We start from the raw sequence: 24,090 nt of genomic DNA on the forward strand, positions 1-24,090 counted from the left end.
ATTCATTTATATATTTAGAGCTGCATTGCTCGAGTCACCTTCTATTTTTATGTGGTGAAAACATTTCCAGCATCAGATCAGACAATGAACCGGTCTCCTAAACACAGCGGTGGCTGCCATTGTGGACCTCACATCAAAGCGGAGGGCTTATTCATGCGGCGATATACTCAGGCGAGTTTTGTGCAAAACAATACACACAAAACGTAAGAGAATCAGAAATCCATTCTTTTAAATGGAGCTGTGAGAAAATAAAAAAAGTAAAAAAAATAAAAATCGCAGCATGTTTCGTTTTTTGGGCGTTCCCCCTCGCCTATTGTTTTCAAATGGGACCTTGAAAGACATCGCATGCCATGTGAGCGCGATACAATATTCACCACTGAAGTCAATAGAAAACACTTGCGATCCTTTCACATGCGTGAGGATGCAATGCGGGCCGATATCGCATGCGTGAATGCAACCTGAGAGGAGGAGGTGATGACAACCACCTCATTTACCAAACCTGAAACTAAAAAATTGGCCTTGTTGCCCCCGGCAACGAATCACAGCGCAGCTTTTATTTTTACCACAGCAAGTTATGAAATGAAAGCAGATCTGTGATTGGTTGCCAAGGGCAACAAGGCCAATTCTTCTGTTATATAGAGGGCGAATACTGTAACGGCCATTCCAGGTCACGGCTGCACCTTTATCTGCCCAGAATAGGAGGTCCCTCCCTTTAAGAGGCAGTGCCGCCATTTCTTTAGGACCCAGGAATCGCCGCATGGCAGACGCAGATCCAACACAAAAAGAAGTACATAAAATGGCAGGTTAAACGCTGCGGCGGGGGTTCTGTTTTTCTGCTAAATTCGGGGAGCAAAACAGGGGAATCTTCCAGGAAAACGAGTCTGTCTTGTGACAAAACCGAACAGCGCTGAAAGGACCCCATTGACTATAATGGAGTCTGTGCGGTTTCCGCTCAGCTTACCGGAAGACAAAGTGCCGCAGCTGAAAGTCTGCATCAAAACCCGCATCGATGGCAATTTCCACAGGGGGTTTGTACAAATTTTTTGGCACATCTCGTGTGCGACCTTTTTGGTCTCTAAGAGGGTCATTTACACCGAATGATTATTGCTCAGAATTCATTCAAACGAATTAAATTGAGCGACAATCATCCCGAGAAAATGCAAAAAAATTGTTTACTATTCATTCACTTGCTGACTTTCAGCATAAAAAAACATGGCTGGATCGCTTCCCGCTCAACGCTTCACATAGAATATGTGTACTGTATATTAGATTGTGAGCTCGCAGGATCAGGACATGTACTGTATATTAGATTGTAAGCTCTCAGGATCAGGACACGTACTGTATATTAGATTGTGAGCTCTCAGGATTAGGACACTACTGTATATTAGATTGTGAGCTCTCAGGATCGGGACATGTACTGTATATTAGATTGTAAGCTCTCAGGATCAGGACATGTACTGTATATTAGATTGTAAGCTCGCAGGATCAGGACATGTACTGTATATTAGATTGTGAGCTCTCAGGATCAGGACATGTACTGTATATTAGATTGTGAGCTCTCAGGATCAGGACATGTACTGTATATTAGATTGTAAGCTCTCAGGATCAGGACATGTACTGTATATTAGATTGTAAGCTCGCAGGATCAGGACATGTACTGTATATTAGATTGTGAGCTCTCAGCATCAGGACATGTACTGTATATTAGATTGTAAGCTCTCAGCATCAGGACACGTACTGTATATTAGATTGTAAGCTCTCAGGATCAGGACACGTACTGTATATTAGATTGTAAGCTCTCAGGATCGGGACATGTACTGTATATTAGATTGTGAGCTCTCAGCATCAGGACATGTACTGTATATTAGATTGTAAGCTCTCAGGATCAGGGCATGTACTGTATATTAGATTGTAAGCTCTCAGGATCAGGACATGTACTGTATATTAGATTGTAAGCTCTCAGGATCAGGACATGTACTGTATATTAGATTGTGAGCTCTCAGGATCAGGACATGTACTGTATATTAGATTGTGAGCTCTCAGGATCAGGACATGTACTGTATATTAGGTTGTAAGCTCTCAGGATCAGGACATGTACTGTATATTAGATTGTAAGCTCTCAGGATCAGGACATGTACTGTATATTAGATTGTAAGCTCTCAGGATCAGGACATGTACTGTATATTAGATTGTAAGCTCTCAGGATCAGGACATGTACTGTATATTAGATTGTGAGCTCTCAGGATCAGGACATGTACTGTATATTAGATTGTAAGCTCGCAGGATCAGGACATGTACTGTATATTAGATTGTGAGCTCTCAGGATCAGGACATGCACTGTATATTAGATTGTGAGCTCTCAGGATCGGGACACGTACTGTATATTAGATTGTAAGCTCTCAGGATCAGGACATGTACTGTATATTAGATTGTGAGCTCTCAGGATCAGGACATGTACTGTATATTAGATTGTAAGCTCTCAGGATCGGGACATGTACTGTATATTAGATTGTGAGCTCTCAGGTTCAGGACATGTACTGTATATTAGATTGTGAGCTCTCAGGATCAGGACATGTACTGTATATTAGATTGTAAGCTCTCAGGATCAGGACATGTACTGTATATTAGATTGTGAGCTCTCAGGAACGGGACACGTACTGTATATTAGATTGTGAGCTATTAGGGCCAGGGAGTGTACTGCATATTAGGTTAAAAAAACTCTTAAGGAAAACAGCAGCAGTAGAATGTATGAGGACATCACAAGTCACATGATGTCACTGGGCTTATGACATAACTAGCACAGACTGTGAAAGTTCTAAACTAGAACCATCTAGTGTCAGTTCAGCAGGACAGCCTGACAAGGACAAGTCCAGGTAAGTAGCTCCTCAGAACCTCACTAGAGATGAACGAGCGTACTCGGCCACGCCCCTTTTTCGCCCGAGTACCGCGATTTTTGAGTACTTCCGTACTCGGGCGAAAAGATTTGGGGGGCGCCGTGGGTGAGTGGGGGGGTTGCAGTGGGGAGTGGGGGGGAGAGGGAGAGAGAGAGGGCTCCCCCCTGTTCCCCGCTGCTACCCCTCGCTCCGCCACGCCTCCCCCCGCCCCCTGAATCTTTTCACCCGAGTACTGTAGTCGAAAATCGCGGTGCTCGATCGAGTAATTACTCGAAACGAGTAGGTTCGCTCATCTCTAAACCTCGCCATTTTATCCCCACCAAATCTCAGCACGGATACCTGCAGCACGTGAGTATTATTGTATCCCAACGCCATCGGAAGCAAGGGGTTTGCATGGAGAAACCCAGAAGCATCCAGCATCAGTTCAGGACGGCCTGACGAGGACGGGTCCAGGTAAGTAGCTCCTCAGAACCTCACCATTTTATCCCCCCACCAAATCTCAGCACGGATACCTGCAGCACGTGAGTATTATTGTATCCCAACGCCATCGGAAGCAAGGGGTTTGACAGCGCTTGCATGGAGGAACCCAGAAGCATCCAGTATCCGTTCAGCAGGACAGCCTGATGAGGACAAGTCCAGGTAAGTAGCTCCTCAGAACCTCACCATTTTATCCCCACCAAATCTCAGCACGATACCTGTAGCACGTGAGTATTATTGTATCCTGACGCCATCGGAAGCAAGGGGTTTGCATGGAGGAACCCAGAAGCATCCAGCATCAGTTCAGCAGGACAGCCTGATGAGGACAAGTCCAGGTGAGTAGCTCCTCAGAACCTCACCATTTTATCCCCACCAAATCTCAGCACGGATACCTGCAGCACGTGAGTATTATTGTATCCCAACGCCATCGGAAGCAAGGGGTTTGCATGGAGAAACCCAGAAGCATCCAGCATCAGTTCAGCAGGACAGCCTGACGAGGACAAGTCCAGGTGAGTAGCTCCTCAGAACCTCACCATGTAGCTGGGACATTTGGGGGGAGGGAGGCAACATGAAACTGGGGCCACAGGGTGGTAAGGCGGGGAGGGGGTCTGCAGCCGAGGCCACGGGGTGGTAAGGCGGGCGGGTCTGCAGCCGGGGCCACGGGGTGGTAAGGTGGGCGGGTCTGCAGCCGGGGCCACGGGGTGGTAAGGCGGGCGGGCTGCAGCCGGGGCCACGGGGTGGTAAGGCGGGCGGGCTGCAGCCGGGGCCACGGGGTGGTAAGGCGGGCGGGCTGCAGCCGAGGCCACGGGGTGGTAAGGCGGGCGGGCTGCAGCCGGGGCCACGGGGTGGTAAGGCGGGCGGGCCAACAGCCGGAACCACAGGGTGGTAAGGCGGGCCTGTAGCCAAGGCCACGGGGTGGCAAGGTGGGCGGCCCGCAGCCGAGGCCACGGGGTGGTAAGGCGGGCGGCCTGCAGCCGGGGCCACGGGGTGGTAAGGCGGGCGGCCCGCAGCCGGGGCCACGGGGTGGTAAGGCGGGCGGCCCGCAGCCGGGGCCACGGGGTGGTAAGGCGGGCGGCCCGCAGCCGGGGCCACGGGGTGGTAAGGCGGGCGGGCCTGCAGCCGGGGCCACGGGGTGGTAAGGTGGGCAGGCCTGCAGCCGGGGCCATGGGGTGGTAAGGTGGGCGGGCCTGTAGCCGGGGCCATGGGGTGTTTTCTATTTCTGCACAACATTAGCTATCCAGAGTCTAGATTAAATTCATCTATACAGCAATATGCAGCAGGACAGATTGGATCCAGGGTGATAGCTGATCGCCACATCTGGGGTCAGGAAGGAATTTTTTGCCCCCCTGAGGTAGAACTCTCCGGGGTGTTTTTTCGCCTTCCTCTGGATCTTCGCGTCCAGCGGCTCTCATCTCAGGACATCGGTGGACTGGTCAGAAGGTCTGTGGTCTCCGGCGGTCCTAACGTGAGAGTCACTGTGATCATTGTGTCATTTATTAAAGGGCCGGTAATATTTCATTACAATGCTGCTTATTGCTCTTCTAATAAATAAAGAATTCTATAATCTACATCGTTGTGTTTGTCTTTTGTTTAATTTCTTCTTACACGGCGACCATGATGGTAGTGATTGCTGCAGCCAATATTCCAGAAGTAGTCTTAGGGTGACTACCCACTACAGTTTTTCTTCACTGCGAAATTTGCAGCGTTTTTTTTTCTGCAGGGGTCTAAAATCACGGTCGCGTAAAATCGCGATTTCGCGGTAAATTGCGATTTTAACATTACAAGTCCCATAGACCCCTGCAGAAAAAAAAATGCTGGGAATTTCGCAGTGAAAAAAAACTATAGTGGGCAGTCACCCTTATCCTGCATATTATATAGTGTATCATCTCCCACAGACATGGTGGCAGCTGCTGCAGGGCAGGAACTATAGGGGCTCCATATGGAGATCTGAGAATCTACAGCTCCACCTACAGCGATGTCATCATGTCAGCTCCTATCTCCAATTACACGTGTTATGGGGTTCAGTCTCTGATGGGGGCGCTAACATCGTCTGTGTCCTCGCGTCTACACAACAGACTACATGGAAGAGACTGAAAACTGCGACAAGAAGAACAACTGAGTACAGAAGACACGGGGGGGGGGGGGTCTCGTATAATAAACAGGAGACAGACTTAAGAGGCGTCCTTTGCAGGGGAGCAAAAAGTAGTCATGGTGACCCATAAAACATGGAAGGGGGGCGCCACTGAGCAAGGACCGGTAGCAATGGCCCACATTTACAAGGAATGATTACGGTTCAGTGTAAACGCGGCCAACGACTGAATGATAAATGATACTTCATTCGCTTATCGTTCATTGTATCCAAGCATAAAAATAATGGTTGGCGCGTTCGCCAGACGTTCGGTTTAAACAGCGATTATTCCGCCATTCTCATTCACTGCTGCAGCGAACTGAATGACTGAACAATCCTGCTTAAAAAAAAACCAAACAACATTTATTTTGTGTTTGAACTGATCGCCTGAGTGAGCGAGAAACTGTAAAAGCACCTGCAGACGGGGATATTTCATGCTATTCTACAGCAAGAGGATAGTTGGAGCGATTTACGTACGTCTCAATAAATCTGACGCATTTGCTCGGCGGTTTCTGGATTTTTGGAACGGTTACACCCATAATTGTAAATCCTCATAAGTAATTAGCGTTCATATGACGAGGCGAGGCGCACAACACCGGATTTAGTATATCTGGCACATAATGTGTCTCATCCAATACAATGTAGTGTGCCTGCGAATATTGCAGGGTGCAGCCTGTCTCTCATCAGCTGTAGTAAGGATGCTGGAGCAGCGCTCAGCCTGATCCATACCACCCGTCACACTGTAGTAAGAGGCATCTGGAGCAGCGCTCAGCCTGATCCATACCACCCGTTGCACAGCTCTCTGGATGCCCCTCTCTCCAGCTGTAGTAAGAGGAGGCCGGAGCAGCGCTCAGCCCCATCCAGACCATCAGTTACACAGCTCTCTGGATGCCCCTCTCTCCAGCTGTAGCAAGAGGAGGCCGGAGCAGCGCTCAGCCTCATCCAGACCATCAGTTACACAGCTCTCTGGATGCCCCTCTCTCCAGCTGTAGCAAGAGGAGGCCGGAGCAGCGCTCAGCCTCATCCATATCACCCGTTGCACAGCTCTCTGGATGCCCCTCTCTCCAGCTGTAGTAAGATGAGGCCGGAGCAGCGCTCAGCCTCATCCAGACCATCAGTTACACAGCTCTCTGGATGCCCCTCTCTCCAGCTGTAGCAAGAGGAGGCCGGAGCAGCGCTCAGCCTCATCCATACCACCAGTCACACAGCTCTCTGGATGCCCCTCTCTCCAGTTGTAGTAAGAGGAGGCCGGAGCAGCGCTCAGCCTCATCCAGATCACCCATCACACAGCTCTCTGGATGCCCCTCTCTCCAGCTGTAGCAAGAGGAGGCCAGAGCAACGCTCAACCTCATCCATATACCCCTCACACAGCTCTCAGGATGCTCCTCTCACCAGCTTGTTACGTTCCTGCAGGCCGTATGAACAGCGACCTACATGAACGCAGTCTCTAGCCGGCTGAACAATGAACGGAAAGGGAATATATGAGCGGACACTGAACACACCAAAACATAAACCAAAAGTGCAAACAACCTAACAGCCGGCAAAATACTTACTAAATGTACTAATACACAAGCAGATGGTAATAGGAATAAGTACGAGGCATTCATTTGTATTTTGTCCAAAACATGTAAGCTCACAAGCCCACGTCAAGTATCCTCAGGCCGGCTGCACACGACCAGGTTTGAATTGCGGAATCTGCGATAGTCTCCCACATGGGTGATCTGCGGCATTCTGCACCAATTCAAACCTATAGAGCATCCGCATGAGCGGATAGTGGCTGTGATTTTCTGCTCGCGGCAAAAAGAAAAAGAATTAAATCGCAGCACGATTTTTGCGCGGATTCCATGCGGACAGCTTCAATATAAGCCATCCTCGCCGTGGCCCTTCCGCATTTGAAATTACAGGTGTTTAAAAGAAAAAAAATCTGTTCCTAACTTTCTGCTAATATACCAGATCTATGTGAGGAAGAAGTAGCGGGTAACTGGAAGGAAGCAGGACTGCAGGATCAGACTACTCAGAGCTTGTCCAGATTCCCTGCAGCCTTGGCTGTATTTCTAGCGATTACTTAATGGTTCTATGTATATAATTATTTTGTTCAGCATTTTCAGAGGTGGCATTGGGCCTGGCATTACCTCTAACTGTAAAGGCTGCAGTGTGTTTGGAGGCTGATGTCTTAGGTGAACTTCCACATTTAAAGTGTACTCATCAAGTCACTGCTGTTTCTTGCATCCTTATGGCATTTCTAGTTTTCTTTTAGCCCCCCCCCCCCCCCCCCCCCATTGTCAAGCAAGCATTCTCGGATGAAGTAAAATTTGATTAACACTGGGAAGTGGAGTCCACCCGCTTGACAGTAGAGCTTTCTCCCATCTCTACATTCAGAACACACGCAGGCAAACCAAGCGTGCTTGTGGTGAGGACCTTAAAGAAGGGTTATCTGGGACTATAATACCCATGATTGATCCACAAGAAAGCTCATTAATTATCAGATTGATGGGGATTCAACTTCCAGCATCCCTGCCGATCAGCTGTTTGAAGGGGCCCTAGTAGTCTGCTTCGGAATCTTCTCTGTATATCAGGCACAGCGCCGTACATTATATAGTGGCTGTGCCTAGTACTGCAACTCAATTCCATTCACTTGAAAGGAATGGAGCAACATATAGGCCACATTACCACAGTCTCTTGAAACAGCTGATACGTGGGGGTGCTGGGAGACGGCTTTCAATTAAGAAAGAAAAAAAACTTATTGTTTGGGTTGTTACAAATGTAGTAATACCCATTATGTGTTGCTTCTTTAAAACTTTTTTTGGCATTTTATTGATTTTAAACATTCAAAAAAAATTGTGGGGAAAATGTTTAATTTTATTCATTTTTTAAAAATCCAGTCTAAATTTAAAAACTTTTTTTTTAAGACACTAATTTTTAGTGCCTTAAGGGGACTTGAAGATGTGATCGTTCAATGGCTAGGATAGTACACTGCATTACTTCTGTAGTGCATTCTACTATGCCTATGACATCAGCCGATTAGACTGTGCCTGAGGTGGGGTCTAATAGGCTGAGTTACATGCCAGACATGGAGGCCTTTGTCAGGTCTCCGGTTGCCATGGGAGCTCATTGGTACCTTGCGACTGCATTGCGGGTTGCCGATGGGTGACAGAAGTAGCCCCCTACCTCTGTCATCTGCTTACATACGGCAGTTACTAAAGATTGTGGCATGTAAGCCCATGTGAAAAATATGAACACGTGCTGACCTACATGCTCATTGTCAGTCGGCCCTCGTTTGCAAGGGCAGATGATCTGACATTATAAGAGGGCCCCCGAAATCAGTAGGAGCCAAACATACAATTAGAGAAGGCCATTATGTGTAGGGTAAAGGCAATTAAAGGGATAGCATCAGCACAGGATGAGATCATGCTAATTATATACATACAAGCGTGATGTAACCGCTAGACACACAGCCAAGGCTGGAGGGAATCCTAAATTTAAGGAACGGGTGGATATAATTGCAGAACTTGGTATGGCTGTGCCACCTCCCTTCCCCTCGGAGCAATTATTTCTGGCTCGCTGTTGAAGTCAATCTCTTCGCAGTAGAGACGGACATTCGGATAAACGCAATCAGATTATTTATTCATTAGAAAGTGAATGGTTGCCTTCAAGGCAAAGAAAGATCAGATCCCAAGATTAAGGGAATTCTCAGAGATAACAGTCTGTTGACGCTGGCTGTAGAAAACAAGCAGAGGTCAGCAGACTATCATGCGGGTTATTTCAGTGGCGGGAGAACTCCATAACCACTTGTGGCGGAGAGGAATAAAGGATCCGACAAGAGAAAATGCAACATACTGGATCCTTATGGCCTGGAAACACTACGAATCGCTCAATAGATTTATAGCTTTGTCTTAAGAGTTGGTATTAATAAGGAATCTTCAGCCGTTGCAGCATCAGAGTACCCTGCCGGCCTCATGGGTGCCAGGATGTATGGTTTGTGACCCACCGCAGCCAGTGATTTGCTGCAGCAGCCAAATGTCAGTATAGCACTTCATCGGCCTCAGGACCATTGGCACTGTACTAATGGGGGATGTAATTACAGTGACCCTTCAGTTTTGGGGCAAACTTCTGTTCCAGGACCGCAGAGAGGAGGGGTATATAATCTGCAGTTGTTCTCTGACATGAGGCCTTACAGGTTAGAAACTTGTGATCGCAGATCCATTAAACAGGAAACATTGTGGTCTGCTGTTCAAGGCGCTACGTAGTATCTCGGACTTTGATCCTCCTCCTCCTCCGCAGCGAGAAGCTGGTGACAAACTCTCTGCTCACACGTAAAGGCCTATTCCGGGTGTTAAATCTTGGTCATCATTTAAGATCACAAAATAACTTATTTTTGTTCCCATTTTACCAAAAATGTCTGCTAGTCTGCCCAGGGGTTAAGCGAACTACAGCGCCGGCCATGAAAAGGTAGGCTGGCACCACACTCGTATGAAAGCTGTAAGAAGAAGATATCTTTGTTGCCCATAGCAACCAATCACAGCACAGCTTTCATTTCTTATACTGCTGAGGTAAAATGAAAGCTGAGCTGTGATTGGTTGCTATGGGCAACAGAGACAGACCTTTTAGGCAGCTTCAATAACAGTGTGGTTCCGGCCTACTCCTCCGTGGCCGTTCGAAAGGCCTCCTGACAGCCCCCACGGACATCTCTCTCCTCAGCAGATCCCACCAACGCCGCGTTTTTCACAGAACTTTTGTGATATTAAATAGTCTGCCATGGCCTCCTGGCAAACAACCCAATAGTACAGTATAAGGCTGCGGTCACACGGGGCGCAAATCCCTCGCAAATCTCGCGGAACGACCGCAGTGGGACTGCACCGAAATACCGCAAGATTTCCTCGACAGAAATGCAGCTTCAAAGCCCGCATGGGTTATGAAGCGGCTTCACCGCCCGTATTCTGCTGTGGCCATCTCTCGCCATAAAGAAAAGAGAGGCCGCTGCGGAAACGGCGATACGATTGCCACGCCGCGGCTTTGAATTCCATGCCGCACGTCAGCTTCGGTGCGGCTTGGCCACAACGGCTTGTCCGCAGAGTGTGGAGGAGATGTTTGCGAATCTCGCCCACTTTGCTGGTTAGTCTCAGGCTTAAGATTGCCGCTTGAAAAAAAAAAAAAAAACGTACGAAATTGCATTGATTTTGCGCTTCAATACACAGCAAACAGGTTTCCTGCATATTTGCGCATGTCCATTGACTTCAATAGGCTTGTATAGTGCGTAAGACGCACCAAGATCGGACCTGTGCAATCGCATGAAAAATTGCGCGCATCTTGTAAAATAAAATACTCTGAAATAAACAAACCCATTCAAATCAACGGGTCCTGACTACTGCGTATTACGCGCGAAAAAACTGCACGAATACGCTTGCCTGAATGAGCCCCGACTCTCCAGGAAGGATTCCCCACCCGCCCGCTATGGAATTCAGGTAGACAAAAGGAATTCCCAGCATGCTTTGCCGCTACACAATTGTAAATGAAGGTCATGAATGGAACTGCAGCCTATTGTTACGGCCACAATTTAACCCCTTCCTGTTCAGACGAGGCTTATTTATTTATTGTAAGGGCACATTCACACGGGTGTATGCAATATTGGTTCGTAAAAAAAAACAAAACACACCATTTTCGCTGTGGGCGTGTCTGTGCGTTCGTTACATGCGTTTTTTGCTGAATATGGACGCGGAGGTTATTATTTTTTTTTTTAAGTCAGTGCTTCATCCGTTTTTCAAGCATGAAACACGACCGCGTTTGTCAAGAAGTCGCACGCAAGCACATTATAACATGCGTACCTGCTGCATGCTGCCAATCCCTATACACCATCTAGGCGTGTATGCATGCGTAATACGTGCCAAGTTAGAACATGCCGCGGTTTATTCTGTGTGTGTCGTGTGAGCACAATTAAAAGGCTACGGGACCTTGGTACATCATATCATACATGCAGAAACTGCGCACGTATTACGTAGTAGAATACGCGCCCGCAAGACCGGCCGAGTGAGTACGCACTGCATTTTGATTACTTGTTTCTTTTGCAAGCACTAACACTTTAATGCGCAATTTTGATCTGTAAATAAACCCCAAAGTAAGTCATTCTGTGATTGGATTCCAGCCGTTAAATCTCTAAACCCTAGAACGCTGCGCCTTAGTTATTAGAAAGTCCTGCAAATCAGTGGAGATTGTGTTCACTTAAAGGGGGTCTCTCTCACTGCTGATTTCAGACAGCTCCGTTCATTGCACAGTGGCCAAGGTTGGTATTGCAGGCTGAATCCTATTAAAGTGAATGGGATTTAGCCTGCAGTACCAACCGTGGCCACTGCGCAATGTACAGAGCTGTCTGATATCCACCTAACGAGGTTCTCCCACGTATAGCTAACACAATCTCCACTGATTTGCAGGACTTTCCATAACTGAGGCGCGGCGTTCCAGGGTACAGAGATTTAACGGCTGGAATCCATAGCAATATTCCCCACATAGGCGTTGGATTCCACGCTGACAGCGCTTGGAGAAATAGGTCTACATCATAAAGGGAAAGCACACAAAAATAAAATAAAATATATATTATATATAAATTTTGCAAGCGGTTGCTAGGCAGTTTCCAAATAAGTTTTGACAGTTGCCTAGCAACAGACATTGATTCAGTAGGTGACACTGCCCAACCCCCATCCTCTTGAGGAGATCGATTAGTGTCACTTGCTAATAGAGCAGGAGGGTGATGGAGCGCACCGACACGTCAGAACCAGATCATTAGGCGGTTAGACTTGGTGTTTGACAATGGTAGGGAGGCAGAGGAATTACTGGCTCTCTGATTATTTCTTGAAACTTTTGAGCCTTCCTGACATGTCTTTTATTATATACTTGCACTTCCCATGATAGAACAGTCTTTTCTTAGAAATTCCATATTGTGAGATTCCTCCGTTATTCCTCCTGGAAATGGACAAACTGGGAGCTACCATCCCACTCGTCAATAAGGTGCGTCCCTACGCAGTCTGACTGGACAAGACCATGCTGTGTAAAGACACATCCCAATTGACAAGGGAAAACAGTAACACCAAGTTGTTTCTATTTATGCATACATTTCCAGGAGGAACAAGAGAGGAAAAGCACAATGTAGAGATATTGGAGAGAAAAGAAAAAAAGGTTCTCTAGAATTTTTTTTTCATGCATACTACAAGCATTTACTAGGAGTTGTGCTCCTGGCACATAGGCAGAGCGGAGCCGGCCTGTCACTAGTGACATTTATGTGCGGGCCTTTGCGAGACCCGCACAGAAATAGAACACGGCGTGATTTGTTTTCCACGCGCGTTTTCACGTGGTCAAATTGCGGCTGTGTGCATAGGATTGCATTATGTAATGCAATCCTATGCAAGCGGGCACGGGCGGAAATTCAGTGGGAAATCCTGCTGCGGAATTTCCGCTCATGTGCAGGGGGCCTATGGGGTGCAATCACACAGGTGATTTCCCCATGCGAGTTCTATCCAATTACAAGTTGGACAAAACTGGTCCGTGAAAAGCATCAATTCATTGGACTGGATTAATTCACACATGCAATTATAATCGCAGATCAATAGTTTAAAAAAATTAAAAAATAGATAAATAACTGCGTCCTATTTTTGTACAATTCTTGTTCAAGAATCGCCCCATTACTTTCTATGGGAGCGCTAAAAAAAACAAAAAAAAAAACTAATCTAATGCCATACCAGTTGAATGCAATTCGGTTCCGTTTTTAACGCACATTACTGTGGGAACCACTAAGAAAGCCCCTAATAAAGTGGCCTTTTAGTACACATGAAAGGGATGTGGTATACTTTCTACTAACATCTGATACACTTCAGCTGGTATTTCCCTCCATCCGCCCTGCAAACACAATAGCGAGTTTTCGCAAAGAAGAAGCATGCCGCTCATATTTTCTGACGAGATATTTTAGTTCGTCCCAAAGATGTTTGGCATGGTTCAGGTCAGGACTCTGTACAGGCCGGTCCAATCGTGGAACATCCATATGCTCAAACGTAAAACAGTGTTGGATTTGTAACAAGATATGTCGTCTTGCTGGAAGTATGGCCGACCATTCCCAGAGCATTACCACATTGTCAGCAGCAGGTTATTATCTAGAATGCTATGTACACCGCCGTGTTCATGGTTCTTGTCACTACAACCAACGGATGGAGACCATGCCACGTAACACATCCCCGGAAACTCTGCCGTACTTAAATGTAAACGGTGTTCCCCAGGATCCCCCACACTCAGGTACATCCATATGATGTGAAGAGGAGTTTCGTGATTTGTCAATCCATAGAATGCTTTTCCATTGCTCAACTGTCCAGTGACGACACTCCTTGCACTTTTGTAGATGTTTGCAGGATGAATGGAGGGAAATAGCAGCTGAAGTGTATCAGATGTTAGTAGAAAGTATGCCAGGGAGAGGATCCGATGTCATTAGGGCCAAAGGAGCCCCACTAAGTATTAACAGATGGCAATAAAGACTACTTCTGATTCTTGCTCAGGAGTCCAATTACGTCTGCTAGGACAGTGTATAAATTGCTCCCTTAGGACATAAAGCTGCCATTGTAATAGTCACAATGGTATTCCTATTGGAAAAATAAAAAGTTGCATGATGCCGCAAAAGGGTCTTCTGCACTTTAAAGGGCTTTTTTTTACTCACTAGTGTTTTGTTTTTTTTGTAACTCTACGATATCACTGCCATTTTTCAATGGGACTTTCTAATCGCATCACAAAAATCGCAACTTTGTGTTTTTGGTATTTTTGTGCAACACCCTTTTGCGGCATCATGCAACTTTTTAGACAAACTGATAGAAAATTCTACGCCGCCACCTGTCCTAACTATTAATTAGATAATGCTTTCTTTACAACGTTCTGCATTTAACCACCTTAAATAGTCTCCCGTGTGAGAACAGCGGATTCCTCACCGCGCCACAATGCACTCAGCAGTCTTTGCTTGAAACTTTCCCAAGCCGGCAGAGAGATTAAACCTGAGACGGGAACTGGAGATTAGACGGAGGTGCTTGGCATCAAAACAATCTTTGTGTTCTCTGTTTTCCTCCGCATCCGATTCCCACATAATCCCTCATAATACTAATAACCGGACGTACGGGGAGTACAGGTGCGTTCCCACGTGGACGGCTGCGCTTCCCAATCTTCTTGCTCGATAATGATGTGTTTTGATGAATTTCTGGGTAAATGCTTTTCCGAAGCAACAACAACCCTTCTTAAGTCTGCATGTTTCTCCCACGACCGAGACCCATTACTCAAGAATCACAAGTAATGAATACTACAACATCTTATGGGCCAGCAATAGTCTACCACCGAAGTCTTCTATCATGCCATACCTGACATCTACCATTGATCTATTAACCCCTTCCAATCCAATTTTGGATTCAGGGTTTCCTAAAAGGTTTTCTCTTTTTGCTGTTATACAACGGTGCCATCTGCTGGCTAAAGTCAGTGCGTGTGCGGCAGAGAGGCTCAGACAGTGGAGTGGCTGGCAATAGACGGTAAGAATACCCTGTCGGATGTCTTCTGACATTGGAGCTGTACAAGCTTCAATCAGAATGTAGGAAGGTGTCAGTGGATTGGAAAGGGTTAAAGCTGGACTATGTGAGTATTGAGGGCAACCAAAAGCCCCCTTGAACTGGGTTTTGGGGGCTACTACACAACTTCATTTGGGCCAGTTGCCCATTAACCTGCTATGAGGTTCTTGGCCTTGCTCGTAAATCAACCAGTCATCGATACCTTGTGGATGTCCTTGGTTTAATATCTGTCCCGGATTATACCAAACCAGTTAACATACAGACTCCATACTCACAGTTCTCCAAGTTTTGGTAGACAGGGACGTAGCTATAAGGTGGTGAAGTAACACTTGTATCCAGGCCTAAAGTTGCCTATCAACAACTGTTGGATGAATGACTATCTAACAGCTGTTTCCACCGGCTTCCCTAAAGTACAAGAAACCTCGGCTTGGCCAAGGCTCCGTGTGACGAGGTTGGTAAGCTGTAGTCAGGCGACTCTGGATTATCTCCCAGGGAACAAAAGAATTGGGCATCAAAATTCAACATCCTCAATTGTTCTTTTCCCCAACATGATCTGTTGGGGGAAAGTTGAGCCGTCCCCATACATTTTAGAGAGTTATCCTGCTTAGCCGTCATTGGCCACTTCAGAAGACTAAACTTTAAAGTATATGAGGGCCTTAAGGGGTCCCAAAAGTCCTAACAGAGTATCAAACTTTTTTCAAAAGCCCCTCTGTCATACAGGAAGTTACCAGCACTATAAATGGCACACATTAGGTAGGGGCCTTGTGGCTGGTTTTGCATTGGGGGTCACAGAGGTTCACGTTACAGCCCTGTTGGTGGATCGTCCATCTAGACAAGAAGAACTACATTATACAAAAGGAAGGGATGGAGTGACTACATTACTACTAAGAATGCCATTTTGTTAGCCCCTACGGTCACCATTGGGATTTACTCTTTATCCCGATAAACTGGTTTTATGAAGATTCTTCATAGACTTCCCAGACTAAGTTCACAATTTGTACACCGTACCACCAGAGGTCAAATGACCCCAGACAAAAATAAAAAAAATACCTGTTATACATAGATAAGACTACTTCTACAACGCCATTGGAAATAGTGGGTTGTCTTACCAAAACTTGATCAAGAGGGAAACTCTATGGGTATCCAAGGCATACAGCTGCTCTGAAGGCCATTAGCACCAGCTAATTGTAGGGGTTCCAAGAGACAATTTTTCTAAGAACAGCTGATCGATAAGATATAGACAAGAAAGGCTGTGTGTACCGAGATTAATGGTGTACCTTAAATACTAGATCATCAACATGAGTCAATTCATCTCGATAAGCTACAGAGATGTTGCTCAGGCTGGCATCCAAACCATGCATGGCTGATGAGTGATGCCGCCCACACTGGCACACTTGATACCAGCCTGACTAAAACAAACTATATAAGAGCACGCTTGGAAAGCACACACAGCTTGGCCAATATTGACTCGAAGCAGCAGTCTGTCATTAACATATGATTAGAGGACGGAAGAGGATCTCGCTGTCACCTGGATGGTATATAGACAAAACATTATACTGCACAGCTGTGCTCATAGTACACGATGGACCAAGACAAGTTAAATGCAGAACTCTGTATATCAAACAGGAAAAGTTCTATGGAGCTCTATACAGATATATACATAAACTCAACGACTAAAAAGTAAGTGGAAACCAGAAAAATACCCTCCATACAGGAGTATGGAAGATCTCATTCCAAAAACCAAGGGCATTCATATAGGATTGTCTCTTCTGTTGTTGTAACAGCCTCCACTCTTCTATGAAGGCTTCTTACTAGATGTTGGATCATGACGATGACGACTTCCAGCCACAAGATCATTAGTGATGTTGTGCGAGAAGGACTAGCCCACGGAAGGAGCAGGAGTTCGTCGTAAACATGTTTCTAGGTCGTTGGGGTCAAGACTGTGGAAGTCAGTCAAGTTCTCCAAGACCAGTAGATCATTCTTTTATGGTGCTCGCACAATACATGGCAGTATGATTAGTCTTCACCAACCTTTATAGTTGGCAGGTTCTAAGCATTTGTGAAGACTTCTCCAAGGATCCACCAAACCCAGAATCATCCATCAGATGGACATCAGAAAAATACCCTCCATAAAAGGTGTATGGCATATCCGATTCCAAAAGCCAAGAGCACGTATGTAGGATTGTCTCTCTGCTCTTCTTTGAAGGCTTCTTGCTAGATTTTGGATCATGAAGACCTTCAGCCATAAAATCAATAATGATGTTGCGTGAGAAGAAAAGAAAGGTGTTCTACATGGTTCAAGTAAGGACTGTGGAAGAGAGTCAAATTTTCCAACACCAAGATCAGTAGAACATTCCTTTATGGTCCTCCTCATGCAATACGTGGGGCTGGTTTTTTTGTTACCACCCTTTAGAGTTGAGAGTTAGTAGTCATTTCTGAAGACTTCTTCGGGAAACCACCAAGCCCAGATTCATCCGTCAGATGGTAAAACATGATGCGCCACTCTAGGAAACACGCGGCACAGTGAAGTAGTAGTGGGTTTTTCACCAATCCATCTTGGCACCGGGAATGGTGACGTCAAGATTGTGTCAGGCTCCTTGGCCAAGAAAACCCAATTCATTGCACCTGTACGTTTCCATATAAATTATATTGCCACAGACTATAGCTATATAGAACATAATATACTTAGTGGGAAGTTTATTTTGAGTACCTACTGAATATTTTCTCGCCCCACCTTTTGCCCATCCCAATACATTTCCAAGAAATTACTGCAGGTTTGGGGACCAAGACCTGATTCGGTCACTTGTCTATTGACTTCAACCTCCACATCATTATAGGTATTGTGCAGCGAGCCTGTAGTGATGGGAAGAGGGGGATATATGAGGACCCCCACTGATAAGACTACAGTGGGTGCAGTGAGCCAACCGTGAGGAGGAGGAGGAGACAAGGACACTGGACCTAAACCCCGCCATCAGTGGGGACCTCATTGGTGAGACCCTCTAACGATCAGACTTTTATCACCTATCCATAGAGTAGGTGATAAAAGTTGTCTCTGCCACAACCCTTTTCTAGATCCTGGACAAGGGTGGTGCCGTGCTTGGAAGAAAGCAGCCATGTTTTTCTAACCCTAGACAACCCCTTAAAGAGCCTAGTATACAAAAAAAACTGAAATCACGTAGAAAATAAGTCCGATTTTGATACTCTGGCATACTCTATGTTTTTCAGGTGTCAGATTATTGGAAATTCTGAATTTTTGGAAGTTTTGATAGATAATAAATATATTACTCACGGCTCAGCTCTCCGATGTTCCCAACGCTGATGATAAACTCTCCGTCGATCATCGATCCTCTTCGCCCAGATCCAGTGTCCCGCAATGTGCCTCCACTTATTTCACAAAGCTGCCTCTACCCCCAACTGCAGCTGCTCCGGCTAACCTGGCGTGGGGCAATTATTGTCACATGGCAGATTAGCAGGATGTCCAGCTCTCTCTATTCTGGATTAGTGGAAGTTTGCTGTATTTACATATCTTTATGCTAATTATTTCTACAAAAACTTTAAAAAAACGCATTGAAGAGGTGACCGTACCCTTCAGTACAATAGTAAGTCCATGAATCCCGGACTCCGGTCAATCCTCACTTTTCCTCTATGTCTGTCATCCTCCGGGATACAAAGACAGATGGCTTGGAGAGTTTGACCTCACGTCTCACAGCAACAAGGGATATACATAGAGGCGCCCAAATATACCTCATCACGGTCACTGATCTCTGAACCACTCAGCCATTTAACACTTCAGATGCCGAAGGAAGCTAGATGATACGGCAGATCGGACTGACAAGACCGGACCGCCCACAACACTCCACTGCTCGCCGGGGTCCTCCCATCATATATGTATATGCCAGAACATTTATTTTTAGGCAATAAGAAGGTGAAAATTTAGCGTGGGAGAAACAGATGTTCTTGGAGTGGAAAAAAAAAAAAAAAAAGGAAGCAATTTTTTTTCCCCGCTTTTCAAAAACCACAAATGTCTATAATCTGTCAGAGAATTACTTGCCGCAGGCGATGCAAAGGGCACGCACGCTAATAAAAGCCACAAAAACCACAGAGGTCTTTAAATAGCGTCCACCTCACCCAGACGCCAGGATATAAGCATATCTACCTACGTGTGATAAAATACCGTACTTAACGTTCCACACTGCTCTGAGATCATCTCCCCCGGCCGGGCTATATAAAAACTCATCGGGCTACATTGTGGCTGCAGTAATATCAGCACGCTCGTAGACCACTGGTGGTCGTTTATTTGTCCTTCTCTGGGACCTTTACGATCGATGATCTGTCCTCGGGCTAGGTCATTAGTATTTGATCGGCGAGGGTCTATTGCTTGGGATCCCCACCAATCAGCTGCTCACTGGGCTGCTGTCAGTGTGCCCACGCTGGAAGCGCATAGTGCGGCCCATATGGCAGTGGCCCAGGTTGGTACAGTTGGCACGGCTCCACTGAATTTAATGTGAGCTGTGCCTGTTGTAGAAACTACGCTGCTGCAATTTTGACAGCTCCATCGGCGTCCAGCGCTGTCCACAGTGACAGCCGCCCAGGGATCAGCAGGAATACTAAGGCTAGGTTCACACAGGGCAGATTTGCTGCGGAATTTCGCTGAGGCAAATCCGCTGCGGACGCTAATCCCAGGATTAGCCAGCCATGTGGATGAGAATTTGCAAAATTCTCGTCCACACGGGACGGCCAATCCATCGCGGCAAAGCCGGGCAGATCCGGCGTTGCGGCGCAGATTCAAAAGATGCAGCATGTCATTTTTTTTTTCTTTTCTTGCTGCGGCCTCACTCCTCTCTATGGGGAGAGAAAGCTGCAGCGGAATGTCAGCGGCCGAACTGCTCCAAAACATGCAGCGAAATGCCACAGGTTTTGAAGCTGCGCTTTTCCAGCAGAATTCCTGCGGTTTTTCGGTGCGGCCAAACCGCGGGAATTCCGCCCCGTCTGAACCCGGCCTAAACAACAAACCCCAATGATCAATGGATAACCTGTACAGCTCTGATGTCAGATGACGTCCGGCAGGGTATTCTTACTGTATATTACTGGCCGAAAAAAAGACCACTACGGAAACCGGACTCGTCGCATTACTTCCTATTAAACTACAGCTGGCCTCTACATGAGATTTTTGGAGCAAAAAGCAAAAAAATCCCAGTGGCAAAAATATCAAAAAGACTTTCCGTGTGAGATCAGCCTTGAGTCCTGGGGCCACGCAGACAGACGCAACGGGATTGTCGTAGATACCGAGTACCTTTATGGGCCGACGATTAGCGGAGTAATCACTGAAAAGAGCGAATGCAATCAACAGCTGTTCAGAGTAAACATGGCCGCCGACGGGGCGAGAAGCAATAATTCACTCACTGGTCATGCTGTTTCAGCTCACCTATATAATAGTCGCGGGTTCACCAAAAGTCGTCTGGTGTAAAGTCACAGTCATTCGTATTTGAATGACGCGCAAGCACATTTGCATGGGGGTTCCCCTACGAACAATATTTCGGCGAACAACTAACGAACATCGCTCTGCGCAAAAGCAAACGTGCGACTGTCGTTCCTACGTTTCAGGGACTTTTTGGAGTCACTGACTGATAGTTGCTCGGTGTAGAGGTGTCCTAAGGGGCAGGAAGCCGTGGCAGGCGCCAAGAGTGGGACGGGAGGCTGCAACTGGGGCGGACAGTGGGACATGGAGCCAACAAAGGGACACGGGCCTTAATGGGTTCCCCATGGTGTAAGATAACAAAGCAGCTGATATTCACCACATCCCTTAAACCCGCTGCTGCAGCCAGTGGCAGCGCTCAGCGATAATGGCGGTCATTGGCTGCAGCAGCTTGTTTGAAGACGACTCGGGCTGACTGCAGTCTGTGAAAACCTGGAACCGCCAGCGGTGGACAAGTGGGGAGCGGCGAGTATCAACTATTTTGTTATTTTACACCGTGAGGGGCTCATTAGCATAACTCGGACATCCCCTTTAAAGTATTAACTTTCTGCATAATACCCCACAACTAGTATGTAGCAATGCTTATGGGGGATGTAAACTTTGCCAACCATTTTTTTTTCATTGCTCCAGCGCATCTACGGCGTCCGACGCACTAACGTTATTTCATCTGTGTTTAGTCAGGTCAAAAAAAAAAAAAATTACATATACATTATACACAGAGAGCATATGGACCATATTACTCTATGGTGCAACACCCAGTAGCGAGTGAAAAGAAGTTCATCGTCGCATGCGCTATTCTGATGTTTCATGGAAATACGATTTAGTCCTCAATATGACTATATACACCCAAAAATAATAAAAAGAGGCTTCATTAAGAAAAGTCCCACCATTCTCTCTATACAGCTCCTATGCAGACCTATGTGTCTCCGTGGTTACAGACTACAAACAACCTCTGTGTAGTCTGATCCTGCAGTCACACTCCCTTCCATACTACCAAATGTAAGTTGGTCTACTTCTACAAGGGGCGATAGTTGTCGATGTAAACAGGATGTAAAACCCCTTTAACTGTCTGTCATTCGTCCCAGCGGTTATTTCTGCAGTGCCTTCACACAGGAGAGAGTGAATGGAGGCGGAGCAGATCTCTTCCACCCATCTTCACAGCGAACAGGTAGTCCTTCATAGATGGACGACTGCCTGTTTACATCGGCAACTATCGCCCCTTGTAGAAGAAGACCAACTTACATTTGGTAGTATGGAAGGAAGGGTGTCTGCAACATCAGACTACACAGGGGTTGTTTGTAGTCTGTAACCATGGAGACACATAGGTCTGCATAGGAGCTGTATACACAAAACGGTAAGAAATTTATAATGGAGGCTATGTGCAGAGTTAGCGTCCTTTTAGACGAGCCGATTCTCGTTTTTAAAAGCCAGTGACATCACCGCCGGCTCGTTCGCTCTCGAGCAGCGCGTTTATATAGGCAGATACATCGTTGGCTCGTTTAAACGTCTTTCACATCGGCTGTATAAGAGGACTGAACAAGCCAACGAAAATTTTTTACGCCTGCGCCAAAATAAACGTGTTCGGCCGTTGGCTCGCATTTACACCGAGCGTTTAGCATTCACATTCGTTTGAATGATAATCTTTTCATCTACAAAAAAAAACAAAAAAACTACTTTACGCCATTTTTCATATTCGATGAACTGAAACAAGCAAATAAACAAGTTACGGATAGAATAACGGCGCAGATTTGCGCAGGAGCGCGGCTCATTTACTGAGGAGCAATGGCAGATAAGGCTAGACAAGCCCTTTAAATAAGAGGGGCGCAAAATTACTGTTTGGCCCAATCCGTTAGGCTGCGTTCACACTTAGCGTTTTTTTAACCATAGGGGGGGGGGGGGGGGATAAAAAAAAAACTGCAGGCGTTGTTTTTAAAGACACAGGCACTGCTAAAAACCGCATAAGATTTCTTGGAAATGGTGCGGTTTTTGACAATGCACGCAGCTGTCTGAAGACGCAGCCAAGTGTGAACGCAGCCTTATTAGTGTATGGAAGCGCTCAATGCAATATCAGGATATACAATGAATCCAGGCACATGGCTGGCATACTATAGATTACAGCAGACATGCCAGCACATAAGGGTCACTGGCAGCTCCTGCCATCACACTGCCAGCTGTCAGCCCCATGTGAGAGTCCCATCCCTGCCAGTACCCACTCACATTAGTCCTACCTCCAGATCCCGGTCAGTGCAGAGAATGACCCCCCATCTCCGCTCGCAGTCAGAGGCTCTGATTTCCAAGCATAAAGCTGATTAGCATAGCAGGCATCCAGATCGATCCGCTCTGTGATCGCTGCGTTAGCCTGACTCAGACTAGATGGGGTGAAAGTTATGCGCCTGCGCACAGCAGTCGTCAGGAGGGAAGACTGTAGATCAGGGCGGGGATTACGTATCATTACTCTCGCCTATTAAAGAGCCCAGCACACTGAGATAGTGAGAGAGAGATCAGACAGATGGATGGATGGATAGATGATAGATAGATAGATAGATAGATAGATAGATAGATAGATAGATAGATAGATAGATAGATAGATAGATAGATAGATAGATAGATATGAGATATGGGATAGATAGATATGGGATAGATAGATAGATAGATAGATAGATAGATATGGGATAGATAGATAGATAGATAGATATGAGATATGGGATAGATATGGGATAGATAGATATGAGATGGATAGATAGATATGGGATAGATAGATAGATAGATAGATAGATAGATAGATAGATAGATAGATATGAGATAGATAGATAGATAGATAGATATGGGATAGATAGATATGGGATAGATATGGGATAGATAGATAGATAGATAGATATGAGATATGGGATAGATAGATATGGGATAGATATGGGATAGATAGATAGATATGAGATGGATAGATAGATATGGGATAGATAGATATGGGATAGATATGGGATAGATAGATAGATATGAGATAGATAGATATGGGATAGATAGATAGATATGGGATAGATAGATAGATTAGATAGATATGGGATAGATAGATATGAGATGGATAGATAGATATGGGATAGATAGATATGGGATAGATAGATAGATAGATAGATATGAGATATGGGATAGATAGATATGGGATAGATATGGGATAGATAGATAGATATGAGATGGATAGATAGATATGGGATAGATAGATATGGGATAGATATGGGATAGATAGATAGATATGGGATAGATAGATAGATATGGGATAGATAGATATGGGATAGATAGATATGGGATAGATAGATAGATATGGGATAGATAGATAGATAGATAGATAGATAGATAGATAGATAGATAGATAGATATGAGATAGATAGATAGGAAATAGATAGATATGAGATAGATAGATAGATATAAGATAGATAGATAGATAGATATGAGAGAGATAGATATGAGAGAGATGGATAGATAGATAGAGAGATAGATATGAGAGAGATAGATAGATAGATATGAGAGAGATAGATAGATAGATAT

At 45.8% G+C, this 24,090-nt stretch overlaps 1 protein-coding gene across 2 annotated transcripts in view; it reads right to left on the minus strand.

The window, feature by feature from the left end:
• LARGE2 (LARGE xylosyl- and glucuronyltransferase 2) overlaps positions 1 to 22,913 on the minus strand; it is a 67,954-nt gene extending 45,041 nt beyond the window's left edge. Inside the window, exon 1 of one of the 2 annotated variants that reach the window (XM_066583412.1) lies at positions 22,779 to 22,913. The gene's annotated coding sequence lies outside the window, so the exon portion shown is untranslated. Of the gene's footprint in view, positions 1 to 22,767 lie in introns of both variants that reach the window. The other variant, XM_066583413.1, reaches the window with a different exon arrangement.
• Positions 22,914 to 24,090: the final 1,177 nt, after the last annotated feature.

This window comes from Eleutherodactylus coqui, chromosome 11, assembly GCF_035609145.1.
Source record: "Eleutherodactylus coqui strain aEleCoq1 chromosome 11, aEleCoq1.hap1, whole genome shotgun sequence".
NCBI lineage: Eukaryota > Metazoa > Chordata > Amphibia > Anura > Eleutherodactylidae > Eleutherodactylus > Eleutherodactylus coqui.